General features: G+C 44.4%; 1 pseudogene; it reads right to left on the reverse strand.

The window, feature by feature from the left end:
• Positions 1 to 13,933: 13,933 nt before the first annotated feature.
• LOC144613889 (olfactory receptor 7A17-like) lies at positions 13,934 to 14,976 on the reverse strand (annotated as a pseudogene).
• Positions 14,977 to 15,247: the final 271 nt, after the last annotated feature.

The following is a 15,247-nucleotide window of genomic DNA, read 5'->3' on the forward strand; positions in this document are numbered from 1 at the left end:
CTTGATATTTGGGAACAAGTAGGGAAAACATTTAAAGCTGGGCATTCTGAGGGGGTTAATGTCCCCCAAAGGTAATCCTCACTTAGCCCATTGTCCATACTGCCCTTGAGTTCAGAGGATGTAGATAAAGATGTAAACTTACCCAGGGGCTCCTGGGTGGCTCAGTCAGTGAAGGGTCTGACTTCAGCTCAGTTCATGATCTCACGGCTCATGAGTTCAAGCCCCATGTCAGACTCTGTGCTGACAGCTCAGAGCCTGGGGCCTGCTTCAGATTCTGTGTCTCCCTCTCTCTCTGTCCCTCCCCTGCTCATGCTCTGTCTCTCTCTCTCTCCTTCAACACAAATAAACATTAAAAAAATAATTTAAAAGAAAGATTAAAGATGTAAAATTACCCAAAAAAGAGGAAAAACCTGAACTTTTTATAGTCAACCTGTGCCTTCGGTGCCTTTACACCCAAAAGATACTCCTCCTCTCCCAAAAGGGTGGGAAGATATGGAGCCTCTAAAAACCTCACCGACCGGTTCTGATAAAGTCCTCACCTCAATGCGAAAGTACTTTAAGGAAGCCCGTAAGGCCGGTAAGTTCCAGCGGTTTCCCGCTGTCAGGCAAAGTAAGCAATAGGTCCATGAAGGCCTGCTCTTTCCAGTAGCAAAAGAATTGCAAAAATCAGTTCAGCTGTATGTCCATCACAGCCCTATTACAATCGACATTTTAGAAAATACTTGGGGTACTTATTCCATGGGTGCCTGGGACTGGGGCTCTCTTATGAGCATCATTTTGACCCCAGCCCAGTATGCTGTCTGTGCCCAAGAGTTTCATGCTGCTTGTGTGGCTCCTGCTATGCAGAACTTTGACACTGCTATTCCGGTATCCTGGGGGGGGAGGGGGGGGAGGGGGGGACTGGGGGGATACACAGATAAAATGTAATTAAGATAGACATGTCTTTTAAATTATTAAAATTAAATATTAAAACTTTATTCTACTGAGGCTTACTGAAGGCCAAATAAGCTCCTGTGATCTCTGTTCCAATTTGTTAGCAAAAGGACGACTTACAGTAATAGTTAACTTTGTCTCACAGTTTTCATGGGTAATTGTTAAAATAGCTTTCAGCGTCTTTGGCAACCTAAAACTTTAGCGTTTTGCTCAAAGGATAAATTGAATTAAGTTCATCCGACATTTAGGCCTCTTCCACATCAAACAGAACGCTGAAACATTGCTTGCTAAACACGGTTTATGCTTCCGACTTCTTATGGCAAAGAAAAAAAAAACTAAGAACAGGTAAATCCATTAAAAAACATGCATTATGCTTAATGGATTCATAAGTCGGCCACCTAAAAAATTTCTGATGTAACAGACAATTCACAGTTGGTTACTATTTAATTTTCAATGGAGACGAAAGGTTTCTAAGAGTTAAAATTCTGCTAAATGTTATTAAGGTTGATGGAAATAAGTAACTTCGTATATAAAAAAGTAAGAGATATGTAAGAAAGATTAAAAAATGAAAATACGTGTTTGTTAAAGGTAATAAACAAATACATAAACATGTTTATTTATAAATAAATATATATTTATATTTTATAGATAAATAAATAATTTTCATTAAATATAACTTATTGTCTTATAAATTAAAGAAATAATTGGCATATTTATTGCAGATTAAATAAACAAATTTATTTTATTATGATTATAATTGGTCTCCATACAACACCCAGTGCTCATCCCAAAAGGTACCCTCCTCAATGCCCGTCACCCACTTTCCCCTCTCCCCCACACCCATCAACCCTCAGTTTGTTCTCAGTATTTAAGAGTCTCTTATGGTTTGCCTCCCTCCCTCTCTGTAAGTTTTTTTTCCCCCTTCCCCCCCCCCGCCCCATGGTCTTCTGTTAAGTTTCTCAGGATCCACATAAATAAATAAATAAATAAATAAATAAATAAATAAATAAAATTTTAACTAAAAGGGGGGAAAAAAGGACAACGTGCCCTTTTAAGTTGTTTTACTGAAGCCTTGGTTGGAATCAGCCATTCCTTGTAATCCGCAAGGCCAAGCAATTGTAAAATGAGCACATCATACACTCGAAAAGCATGTTACACAAACCAAAAGGGGGAGAGGCCCCTGGCTGTCTGTGATGAGGGAGCCTAAGGCAAGCTGACCGGCCGCAAACATCCCCTCCCAACCAGGTGGGATGTGTGTGATATTCCGTGGGCACTCCCGCTGCCCAAGGACAAAGGAAAGGGGTAAACAGAGGGTTAACTGATGGAGGTCACAGTCCAGCAGGACCTGAGTCTCCATCACCCCTCCACAGTGATGGGGGAAACAAAGGCAGAAGGAAATGGCTAACAGAACTCCATTTCCTTACACCCTGCAGCCCACTGACAAATACGTGAGGCTGGCAGAGTAAAACGTTTCTCCAGGAACTCCTTGCTGTCTTACTGCTTTGCTAGAGGGAAGAACTATCTTCACTTGACACCGGCTAGGCCTCCAGTAACCTGGGAGTTGTCTTTAGCATATGAAAATCTCACTGGAAACTCCCCCTGGACCTTACCTCCCCCAGCTCCATAGTGCAAAACCAGTCTCTCCTCATGGTCCCTGGGCAGCTCTTCCTGCCCGAGGGTCCTGTCCCCATGCCTCAGTAAATCACTTCTTGGCACAAAAGACGTCTTCGAGAATTCCTTCTTGGTCGTCGGCTCCAGACCCCACGAGCCCCACTATCACCCCAAAAAACCTCATCAGTCTGCATGACAACCTCAGCTCCTTCTTGATCATGCTATGATTACTCTTCACTTTTTAAATCTTAATCCTCGAGGACTAACTACAGCTGAGTGACATTCTTCAAAACCAGATAAACCCTCTCACCCTATGGCGCTACACAAACCCCCCGAACGGGGGCCCACACGGACTGGGCCCACTCGACTTCTCACCTGTGGTCGAGGATATGCTTGCGTACTTTCAGATTCTGGACTTCTGTGGATTCCCTCTCGGTTGGTGAAGGCTTACCGTGGCATGATGGAGACACCCGGGATATCTTCCCATGAGCCAGGGCATCCAGAGAATGATTCTGAATGAGCAGCCACTGCCCCCCTTCTTCAAGATGGAAGAAGCCTCTTGGTGGACTCCCCATCCTGAAGCCACTGCACAAACACAAATCCCTGCCCCTGATAGAACATGGGGAGGCCTTAAACGTCTGTCTACCGGCATCCTCTTACAAGAAAATTACATTGCATATACCCTGATCCACATCTGATGGCCATGATTTCCATCACTAACAGGAATTTGATATGTGTAACCCTGATTCCCCTCCTTGCTCTCATTTGTCCAAGCCAACCTCAGTATTCATATTGGGCTCATCTCCTTGACCCACCTATATTTGACAGCCTAACACTCCTGGACTGGGATATTCCTATTGGCCATTATGACACTGAGTTCCTGGGAGGAGCCAATCTTAACCCGCCCTTCCAAACGGAACAAGACCATTGGCTTTCTATGCCAAGACCTCGATGGTGGCTTCCTCCAGCACCTCCTGTGTGTGTTACTAAACTTAGCAACTTATCTGCTTGTCTCCAACTAAAAATCAGCTGGCTTTTATATGTCCAGCCCAAAACCTCTACAAGGCCAGACAATTTTACCTCCTTCTCAGCCACAAGCTTCATATACCTCAAAAAAACAAACAAACAAACAAACAAACAAACAAACAAACAAACAAACGTATCTCACACTCCTAATGTTCTAGCTTGCTCTACTCTCAAATTTTCAGACCATCCCTGGAACATTCTCCCTGGACAACCTGTTATGGAGAAATGGCATAATCTTCGCTGGGGCAATTGAACTATTATTGACAGGGGTCCTAGAGGACATCGTGAAACAAAATACTGTAATAAGACCGTACCTTTTGGCCAGCCTAGTAGGGAGAATATTGTTTTGAAAGACAGAGGCTTGTCTGGCCCTATAATTTCTGCACATAAAAGGAAGTTAAAAGGACCTGGGCTTGTTAATCTTTGGAAGCTAGGCCTTCCCTTCTTCATTCATACTGTTAGCCAAGGTGAAATTTATGTAAATTGACATATTAACATAACTTGGGCCTCCCTGCACAACCATCAATTTGCAGGGACCACTATTTGTATCCCTTCTTCCTACCTTCTCTTTGCTACCTCCACTTTACAGATCAAACAACTAGAAAATAATTATAATATCTCTACCTCCCAGGGCTGGCTCATGTCCTGCATAAGTAATGATAATATCACCCAATTAAACATCTCCTCTTTACTAGCACTTAAGCGCATCTCGGCCTGGTTACCTGTTAATAGCTCTGAGCCCTATACGCATCCATTGGGACTAGGAGCTCTTTCCAAGCTTGTTCAACACTGGCACTCAGCTGCAAGGCAGAAATGATTTGTTGGCCTGTTAATCACGGGCATCCTGGCAGCAGCAGGCATTATCGCTTCTGCCACTGTAGCTGGACTCAGCCTGCATCATACTATCCAGACAGCCCGTGTCCTTAATAAATTTATGGTCAACACTACGAAAGAATTTATAAGCCAGATTTCCATTGATAAACAAGTTCTGGCCCGCCTCGAAGCTCTTCAGGCGTCAGTGGAATTTATTGGAAAAAGACAGAAGGCCTTGTCCCTCCGCTCTAAACTGTCCTGCGACCCTAACTACCAGCATATTTGCATGGCTGGCATTCCTTATAATCACTCCCAAGCTTGGGACGCTGTCCAGACACACTTTTGCAGTGTCTTCTCTTCCTACAACTCTAACAATATAGAAAATCTAGATGTGACCTTGTGCCGACAGCTACAATATGCAGAAGATCAGCTTAAAAATGAACGGGCTGATTCCTGGGCAATGTGACGCGACCTAAATCCTTTCTCACTTACAGCCAACACTCATCTCAAATTCTGGATAACTCTGGGAAGCAGAATGCTTCCACTGAGGCTCTTTTTGTGTCTTTGCGGAATCACCCTCCAAGCCTTCCGACAGCAAACGAAGGACCAGGAGCTCATCATGACAGTCCTGGAACACGAAACTAGAAGAACCGAGAAAAACAAAAGGGGGGAACTGTGGGGAATAAGCTTAGGAATTCCCTGAGCTTGCACAGATGCATTAACAAGGCATAAAGAGACACAGGATGAAGGCATCCAACATTAGGTAAACAGGGCAAAGGTCCCCACCATAGGACAAAAGTATAGGAATGGGAAATCTCTGCACAGAAGCATCCAAAATGAGGGAAAAAGATTAGGTATTCAGGACTGAAATGCCCCCCAACTGAATACAATAGCAGAAAGCTGCTTTCCAGGAAGGAAGGACTAAAATTAGGTAAATGGGTAAACAGAGCTGTAGACCTCAGCAAGGGGAAGTTGCCCCAAAGGGAGCTAATTAGCAAAAGAAAGGTGCCTTGATGACCCCTAGGAGCCTGCTTTGTCTGGCTTGCCCCTAGGCCAGTTTAGGTAAACAGAGGTGGGCCTCATGTCTGCTGTAAACAACCTTCTGCCTGGTCCCAGGATTTGTTTTGCATTGACCCAAACCCCTAACACCACACCTCTTCAAAGCCCCGCTTCCCCCACACCCAGGGGTTAATATGGACGGTTCCATTGTCTCTGTGAACACCCATCAAGCCTGTAAGCCTCCTGATCCTAATGAAAACAGAGCAAGGACACTTTCTTGGGGCTCTGGTCTCCTCCCTGACATTAGCCTCACTCGCATTATAATCTTCCCTTGCTAGACAAGACCCAGAGTCTAGGACAGCAGAGCAAGGATCCAGTAAGCTCAGGGGGTCCCCGAGGGACTGTGACGACCAGTAACCTCCTCGCTTCTGGCAGCTTTGCACCCGACCACCTCCCCTGATGCCCAGCAAAAACTATGTGAGAACACATTTACGTCCCCCCAAAGACGAAAGTGCTGAAATCTTCCTAATGTCAAACACCTTACATATGGCGGGCCCAAGGGAAAAAATGAGCAAGAGGATAAGCCAACACTTCACAAAAGGAAGCACACACGATTGGCTGCAAGGTGCACAGTTACAAGGTCAACCACGGAAGACTTTGCTTTCACTTGGGCAATTCATCTTCATGGGGGCTGCCAGCAGGTGAGGGCAGCCCTGTTATCCCTTTCGCTTTTTAATGTTTATTTCTTTGAGAGAGAGAGAGCACAAGCAGGGGAGGGAGAGAGGGAGAAAGCACAAGCAGGGGAGGAGGGAGAGAGAGAGAGAGAGAGAGAGAGAGAGAGAGAGAGAGAGCAAACACAAGCAGGGGAGGGACAGAGAGAGTCCCAAGCAGGCTCCATGCTGTCAGCACAGAGCCCAACAAGGGTCTGGATCTCATGACCGGTGAGATCTGAGCTGAGCCGAAACCAAGAAGAGGTCTCTTAACCCACTGAGCCACCCAGGCACTCGTCTCCCTTCCCTATGTGACGTCCTCTCATTGATACTCTTGGACTCTGGGTATTGGTCTCTTTTTCACAAACCCAAAGGGCACCTCGAATCCTCATTCTGTATGTCAGCCAGTGGACAGAGGCTTCCCCAGACCATGCTCTGTAAATGCTCCCGACATCACGACAGTCCACTTTTGTACCAAATAATTTGTTTCATATGATTATGCTTGACCGCATGATGCCATCCGTATATTTATATTATTGTTCTCTGTCCTTGGTGCTACACAGAAACATACGCTAGTGAAGGGATTTCACCTTCTTTGTTCACAAGGTTTAATTTCTGTTTAGTTGGAAAAGATTGAACTGGTATATAACAGCTAGAATAAATGAATATCTAAACCAGTGCTGGCAGCAATGGATATCTATGTGGAAGAATATGCAATTGGTCCCCTCCTCAGACACTTCACAAAAATTCAGAGGGATTATGACCCCAGTGTAAGTGTAACCATACAATATAGCAGAACATCAAGGAAACTACATATAACATTCACAGGTGAGCAAACCCACTAAATAAAGCCATAATCTCAGAAGTAGGAAGATAGATTTATTTAAATAAAATTAAAAATTTTTATGATCAAAATATGTTGCAAAAATCAATTGAGAAACAATGATCTCAGGAAATCATTTGAAATGCTGATAGTGTTTTAAAAAAAGAGAGAGAGACAGACAGAGAGACAGAGAGAGAAACCTATGGGCATATAATAATAATAAAACCAACCAGACGGTCATCAAACATATGACCTTGGCTGAAACTGAGGGATAGTTTAGGAAAATAACAAGATTTAGGAAAATAACAAGAACTGTCTCCTTCACCCAGCAGTCTGGAAAAAAACTTACAGGGCTGTTATGTTGTTTGTGGTTGAAACTTTCAAAAAGGAGCCAAAGGGTTATTCTGAATTTGTTGGCCTAAGAGTAAGTGTTACAAGGTTGAAGGCAGAACCTGAAAGCAGCTGTATTACAGATACAGACATTCTTTAACCAGGAGTTTCCCAGTCTCTGCACCCATCCCGCCCAGAGCCTGCCCTGTGGTGGGGAGCGTCCTGTGCCCTGTAAGATGTTCAGAGCATCTGTGACCTCTGTGCGTGACCTCTCCAGCCTGACAGACAAAGTGTCTCCAGACATTGATCAATGTCCCCTGGGGGACAAAATTATACTCGATTAGAAACACACATTGAATTTAACAATCTCAACATAGTTTTTCTAGCACGGCCATAATAGCGATTGAATGATAAAGAATAAGAAAGATCTTCAAGAGTGTGAATGGCACTCCCTCTGAAACTGACACAGCCACTGAATAAATACATGAATTACTTAATTAAGCAAACAAACACCGTGACCACTTGCTCCGGGCTACGTTGGATTGGCTCTCAAGTGGTGACAGTTAATGATCTTGGCTTCCATTCTCTCTGACCCTCTCACCCACGGTCCACTGGGCTGTTGGACTCACCTGGCTGGGGTGTCTGACGGGAAGGTCTCCTTGTGGAAGCCTGAATTCTTCCCTGGATAGCAGATGATAGGGACTAAAGCTCTGCCCTCACCTGAGACAGCAGGAGGCAGTGAAACATCAGTCCTCAGCCAGAACTAGGGTTCAGAACCATGCCCCTTCCTGTGCAAGGTTGCATGGGCTGACAGACAGGAGACCAGGAGGTATTTAAAGGTCCCTGTATGTGCTCATTAGGTATATTCCTTCTTCTTACTCCAGCACAGTTCCCAAGCGGAACACTTTTGCACACAAAGGAAATTTCTCTAATGAATCATGTTCCCAAGAGACCAGTTTACAAGTAGTGAATCCAGTTGGGTTTTCTTTACTCTTTTCCTTGAACTTGCCTCCCTCCTGGTGAGTAAATCTGCCAGCACCTTATCTTAGCTCCCAGTTACGGTTTCCTCCAGGTCTGAGACTGAGGGATCCTGCCTGGACTAGGTCCCTTTATCTTCAAAGCATTGACTTGCGGTGGGGACCCAGCTATCTCCAGACGTGTTTACTCTTCTCTTAAATGAGGTGCAGAACTTGGTTCTTCTGATAATAAACCTTGGGCACTACGCACATTGGGTTCAAGATACGTTTGCCATTGCAATTAGGACTTTCTTACTTTATCTCAAGCTAAAAGCTGTCACTTAGCCCCACTTATAAAGGCCTTGTTAATTATAAGAGATATACTTAGGTCTTTGCACATGCTATCACCTGTATCGAGCATTTACAGGGAATGTTTAATTCAATGTTTTGTAAACGTGTCGTCCCTGACAAACTCCATTTCTAAAGTCCATTCTCCAGGCGGGAATGTGCTTGGTGGCATCTGGTGACCTGCCCGAAGTCAGTGCTCAAGGATGTGGGCCTTGAGTGGGATTCTGTCGGGATGCTTCTGGTTCTCAAGCTTGGGGGCAGTGGTTCTCAACCAGAAATGAATTTTCCCCTGGGGATGTCTGGTGACGTCTGAAGGGATGCTGCTAAACACCTCGTCCACAAGAAAGCAGCCTCCAAAAATAGACTTAAGCTGTCCCAAAGGTCTGGTGAACAAGTGAGAAAACCTATTCTAGACCAGCCCTTCTCCAACCTCACATGGTCTACAAATGTTTATGAATCCACACGGATCCTGCTGCAAATGCAGCATCTGAGTGATAGTCCCCGGGTGGCCCAGAGCTTCTGCATTTTTGACAAGCTCTCACTTGTTATTTATGTGCAAGTTCCAGTCCGTGTACCACTCTTTGGTTAGCAAGGGTGTGATCCTGTGTTAGAGACAGATGTAGGTAGTTTCAGAGATCTCCTATACAAAAAATCATCGTTGCGTGTAATTTGGAGGGAATAGTGTATCCCTCCTTCTAGAGGCTGTGTCAATTCTGTGTTTGTTTCTTTTATAGGCAGGCACTAGTGTGACACGAAATAATACACCCGGGTTTTGATTTTTTCATGTGTCTATTATTTTGTAATAGTTTTAGTACAGTTGACACACAAGGTTACAACAGTGGGAGGTGCGGGCTTCCAGTTATGGGACAAACAAGTCATGGGAATAAAAGGCCCAGCATAAGGAATGCGGCCAATTTATTGTAATGGTACAGCCCGGGGACAGACAGTCGCTGCTCTCATGGTGACAGAGCATAATGTATAAACTAGTCAAATCACCTGAAAACAATACACTTTTGCAAAAGACTTTTTAGAAGACAGAGGAGGAGCCTCCCAAGCAGGTCCACATCGTAATCAGTGCTTAGGAACATGGTATTTTCTAGAGCTCAGGGAATCAAGGTAGGCGATTGAACAGGGCTGCCAATCAGCTGCCATTCAGATACAACGATTAGCTGTGATTGTCCAGGTGGCACTCAGGTAGTCACGACAGTCCTCCAAATGTTGAGGAGGGAGTCAAAAGAGTTGGTGTCAGAGAGACTTTGAAACTGCTACCCTGTTGGCTCTGAAGGTGGAGAGAGAGCCATGACCAGAGAATGCAGGTGACCGGCGACAGAGACTGGAAATGGAAAGGAAACAGATTCTCCCCTGAGCCTCCAGTAGGAAGTCAACCCTGCAGACTTCTTGCTATTAGCCCGATAAGACTCCTTCCGAGCTCTGACTCCAGAACTGTAAAGGTGTGTATGTTTTAAGCAGCTAGTGTGGAGATATTTTACAGCAGCGGTAGAACTCTCATACTGACATAGTCAATACAATTATTTGAGGAAACTGAGTTTAAGACTCTGAATTCACTCATCATCTTCCCCGGGAAAAGGTTGACATGTGAGGAACCCACAGTAAGTAGGAAAAAAATGAAATATATTTGGATATATTCTGCCCCATCATCTGGTACAGTGATTTCCTCGGGGTAGAAATGTGAGTGTCGTCTGACTACAAGGCTTTTGAGGCTGCAAGTCCGGAAAAGGAACCCGTGATCAAAATTAAGGTCACCCTTTGTAATTTAAGATTTTGTGTATGGGGCGCCTGGGTGGCGCAGTCGGTTAAGCGTCCGACTTCAGCCAGGTCACGATCTCGCGGTCCGTGAGTTCGAGCCCCGCGTCAGGCTCTGGGCTGATGGCTCGGAGCCTGGAGCCTGTTTCCGATTCTGTGTCTCCCTCTCTCTCTGCCCCTCCCCCGTTCATGCTCTGTCTCTCTCTGTCCCAAAAAAAATAAATAAAAAACGTTGAAAAAAAAAAAATTAAAAAAAAAAAAAAAAAAAAAAAAAGATTTTGTGTCTGTATTTCTGCATCCTTTTATTTCATGTTAATTCAACCATTCATCTGTTCCGTGCTATCCTCTCCAACGGTCTCTCACACCTCCTTTCAACATAAAAGACGAAATCACAAGTCATCTGTGTGTGTACATGTGTGGTGAGTGTGCTTATTTGAAAGAAAATTGGATATAAACACACACACACACACACACACACACACACACACGACAAACCTTTTACCCTCAAATGATTTCTCTGAGTTACAAAGGAAGTTCCACACATGTTATTCATTCTCACGACCTCCACATGGTTCAGTATGCCATTCTGCCTTCAGAAATAAGGAGACTGAGGCTCAGGATGCTTCAATTTTAGAAAGTACCTAACATCTTGGGATCAAGTCCCACGTCGGGGCTGACAGCATGGAACCTGCTTGACATTCTCTGTCTCTCCTCTCTGCCCCTCCCCTGCACTTTCTCTCTCCCTCTCCTTCTCTCTTTCTCTCTCTCTCAAAATAAATAAATTTTAAAAAAAGAAATTACCCAGTAAAGCAGTTCAAGGTTATGTTACAGTCTTAAATCATACACAACAAGAAACTTGAAACATCTACTGTTCGTTTGCATGTGGCTCCTTTAATTCACCAAAGTATACACTTTACATATGCAGGTTATAGTGTGTAATTACACTCCGATGATTTAATTCAGTGGAAAAAAAATCTGATGGTGCATGGGTAAGGGTAGGATCCAGAGCACAGGTAGTAGATTCTCACTTAAGAGGATTAGGAGATACCACTTCTAATGGGGAGGAAATCATTAGTATGGATGCACAAACAATGGAATTAAATTTAAGTAAACCACAGGAGAAAGAAACTTGTTTCTGTAATAGAAGAAGATTAACCTCCATATGGGAACCGTATCTGACCATAAATCGGTTGAAGACAGAAGAGCACTACAGCCAAGCTCAACACCATGCATGAGCCTGAGAAACACAATGTAGAGATTCACACCTGACCCCAGACCCACGAGGAGCCCGGCAGAGATCAGAAACGCTCCCCAGCATATGATTCCGTTTGATTGTAAAGGTATTATGATATGTCATTTGACAAGGACCGCCTGTTATACAGCAGTAGCTGACTGACACAATAACCCAAGCGAACGGACCTTAGACACTTAGAAGATGTGCTGATTTTTATTTGTGGCAAATGATCTGACGTTGAGGAGAGCACTCATGATCGTTCTGTGATTCAAGTTTATTTCCCACGACGTTACGAACAAGTGGGCTCCCTTCTGGGTAACTGGGAGAGTTTGAAGGACATGCACGTTTGTGCAGAACAACTGGGGACCCTGAGCCACATGCCAGCAGGACACCCAGCTCTCGTGTGAAGCATCCTCTGGTCGTGCAGGTGGGAGAGATTTCAGGGCAGGACGGAGGCACGAAATGGGTGGGGCTGATACTGTTCATTTGCCATCATTTGTGACAAATACTGGGAAAAGGAACCTATTTCATGCGACAGTAGGAAGACTCATGTAGTAGGTAGCGTTGCAAAGCTTTCAGAAGAAACGGGAAGCGAATTCGGAGATAAAACAGAAGACACTAAGCAACCCCGTACCTCAGTGAACAAACCACCTCAGCTGCGGACAAAAGCCTCCATGCTTCAATAAATGGAGGCAGCGCATGAAAAAGAAATATTTTGCATAGGAACACAATGGGTGCTTTGCCTCCTCGGGTTTATGGTCTCCTCTGACACCAAGAACATATTAGATCAATCTGTTTATTCCAATTTGTCTTTCCATGTTGACTCCACGGGGAGGTACATATTTGCTCATCAGTTTTTGCCAGAGGCTATGATAGGCCCCTGGACGCCGGGCTGAATAACAGAAAAACAACAACAACAACAACAACAGAGTCCAGTTGTGAGACACAGAAGCCTGTTTGTACAGTAATTGCCTGACATTAGGCTTTTGATTTCTGAGGCATCCATTTCAAAGACCACCATTCATATTAACACATTGGCAGGCGTATGATTCAGTTACTATACAAACATGCAGGCCCCCCTCCCACAAATCCCCCCATTAGAAAGCCCTGGTAATCTAGGTAACAACTGTGAGTGACCCCGCTTTTCCCGTTCGGTGCCCACATTCCGTTACTGGGCTTTTTGTCTGGTTTTTGCTATTGTTATTTTTGAGTACTGGGGGATAATATTTTATTATTCTTTTTCTTTAACTGTTTACATGAGTGTAGTTGACACACGATGTTACCTTAGTTTCAGGTCTGCAATACAGTGGTTCACCTTCTCTGTACTTTATGCGGGGCTCACACAGGTGTACTGACACCTGTCCTATTATACCCCTAGTACATCATCGATGACTATATTCCACACACTGTGTCTTCCATTCTCATCATTGTTCATTCCATAACTCCATTCCCCCTCTCCTTGGCCCATTCGGCCCATCCTCTAACTCCACTCGTGTTTTAAATTCATCCATAAAAAATGAGCCCAGAAAAACATAGTCACTCCCCCCATGGACCCCCCAAAAGCCAGATCCTTCATAGTGCTCTCTTTCCTCCCTGTTAAAGTCTCTCCCTCTCTGAGACCTCCTTGAATGGCCTTTGGGAATCCCATGTGCCCTCAACGTTTGTGAGCAATGAACCTTGTGTTTTTAGAGTCCTCCGGTGGGTGTTGCTGAGGTGTGTCTTGTGACCCAAATAAGAACCCAAAGGCCAAGGCAGTCACAGCATACGCTCTGGTCAAGGAAACACTTGTGGGAATGTCCACAAGCCCAAGGGCATAAGCAAATGCCTGGGGTTTCCTACCTAAGCATTGGTGTCAATAGTCTGATGCTTAAATGGACCCTTGCTAGAGTCCACATCATCAAAGAGTTCTTAAGGAAGGGTCTTAAAAGAGATTGACAGACTCCAGGTGAAAGCAGTGGTTTTGTATTTTCATCTACAAGAAAATTATGTAGAGGGCCTAGGGGCCAAGTGTAGTGTTTTTCCACATGAATAACCCACCTTGGGATTATTCTTTGGGGAAAATTAGGGAAAATTTATGTGGCATGGTAGAAATCATTTGAAATGAAATTATTTTTAAGGAGACCAACTTGCCCATTGTAAGATACAGAAATTTCCAGGCATTTGTGATCCAACAATTGGGAAACCACTGGGAAGGTATGAAAGTGGAGAAAGATGAAATGGTATATCAGACCAAGCAGAAGCTTGATAAAGTGAGTTACCTCAATGTATAGAGAAGTTGAATTCACACAAACGGAAATGCCAGGAAATAAATAGAAGGAGCAGGTTCTACTTCCCCAGACTGATCAAAGATTAGAAGTTCCTGGCTCTGAGGCTCTGAGCCCTGCAATCATGGGCCCATCTCTGGCCTCAGGATGATTGTCCCATGCATTGCTGGAACGCCAATGATTCTTTTCAGAGCCCTCTTTATGTCTTTGTTCCTCAGGCTGTAGATGAAGGGGTTCAGCATGGGCGTGACCACCGTGTACATCACCGAGGCTGTGGCACTTGAGAGTGAGCTCTGGGTAGCAGCAGAGCTGAGGTACACTCCTAGGCTCGTACAATAAAATAAGGAGACAACCGAGAGGTGAGACGCACAGGTGGAAAATGCCTTATACTTGCCCTGAGCTGATGAGATCCTACGTATGGAGGAAACTATCTTAGAATAAGAGTAAAGGATCCCACCCAGGGAGGCACCACCCAGCAGCACAGCTGTAAGATATATCACCATGTCATTAAGAAAGGTGTCAGAACAGGCAAGCTGGAGCATCTCATTGAGTTCACAGAAAAAGTGGGGGACATGCAAATGTGTACAGAAGGACAGCCACAACATCATTAAACTTTGTAACAAGGAATTCAGGACACACATGATCCAGGACACCAGAACCAGCAGCCCACAGAGCCGGGGGTTCATGATGACCGTGTAGTGTAGGGGGTGACAGATGGCCACGAAGCGGTCATAGGCCATCACGGTCAGGAGAAAGACTTCTAATCCTGCAAAGTGTATGAAAAAATACATCTGTGTGATGCAGCCTGCATAGGTTATGACTTTGCACTGAGTCTGGATGTTCCACAGCATCTTCGGGACGGTGGTGGAGATGAAGCAGATGTCTGAAAAGGACAGGTTGGCCAGGAAGAAGTACATGGGTGTGTGGAGGTGGGAGTCAGAGCCTACAGCCAGGATGATGAGCAGGTCCCCAAACACAGCAATTAGGTACATGGAGACAAAAACTCCAAATATGAGGGGCTGTAATGCTAGTTCCTCTGAAAATCCCAGAAGAAAAAATTCTGAAATTTGTGTATCATTTCCTGTTTCCATATGCTGGAGATGACTACTGGGGAACAAAGAAATAACATGACTAATTTTCTCAAAATGAACATTGCAAATATCATTGAAACTCTACAATTTTATATTGTATTCAGAAGATCAATTTCCATAGGTTTTTTACAGAATTTTTCGCCTCTCAGGGAAAAATCTCCTCCCCTTCCTATGCCAGCTCTAACTAAGACTTCACATCCCCCAGTTAGCTTTTTCCCCATCTACTCATCTATTATATATTTTTAATGAGAAATTCTGAAATCTGTCTCGCGTTTGAGGAATAACCTTGAGCACTAGTCAGTGCACCTTCACGCAAAGTGTATGTGTCTAGAAACAAAAGCCTGT

Source organism: Panthera onca, chromosome A2 (assembly GCF_046562875.1).
Source record: "Panthera onca isolate mPanOnc1 chromosome A2, mPanOnc1 haplotype 2, whole genome shotgun sequence".
Lineage (NCBI taxonomy): Eukaryota > Metazoa > Chordata > Mammalia > Carnivora > Felidae > Panthera > Panthera onca.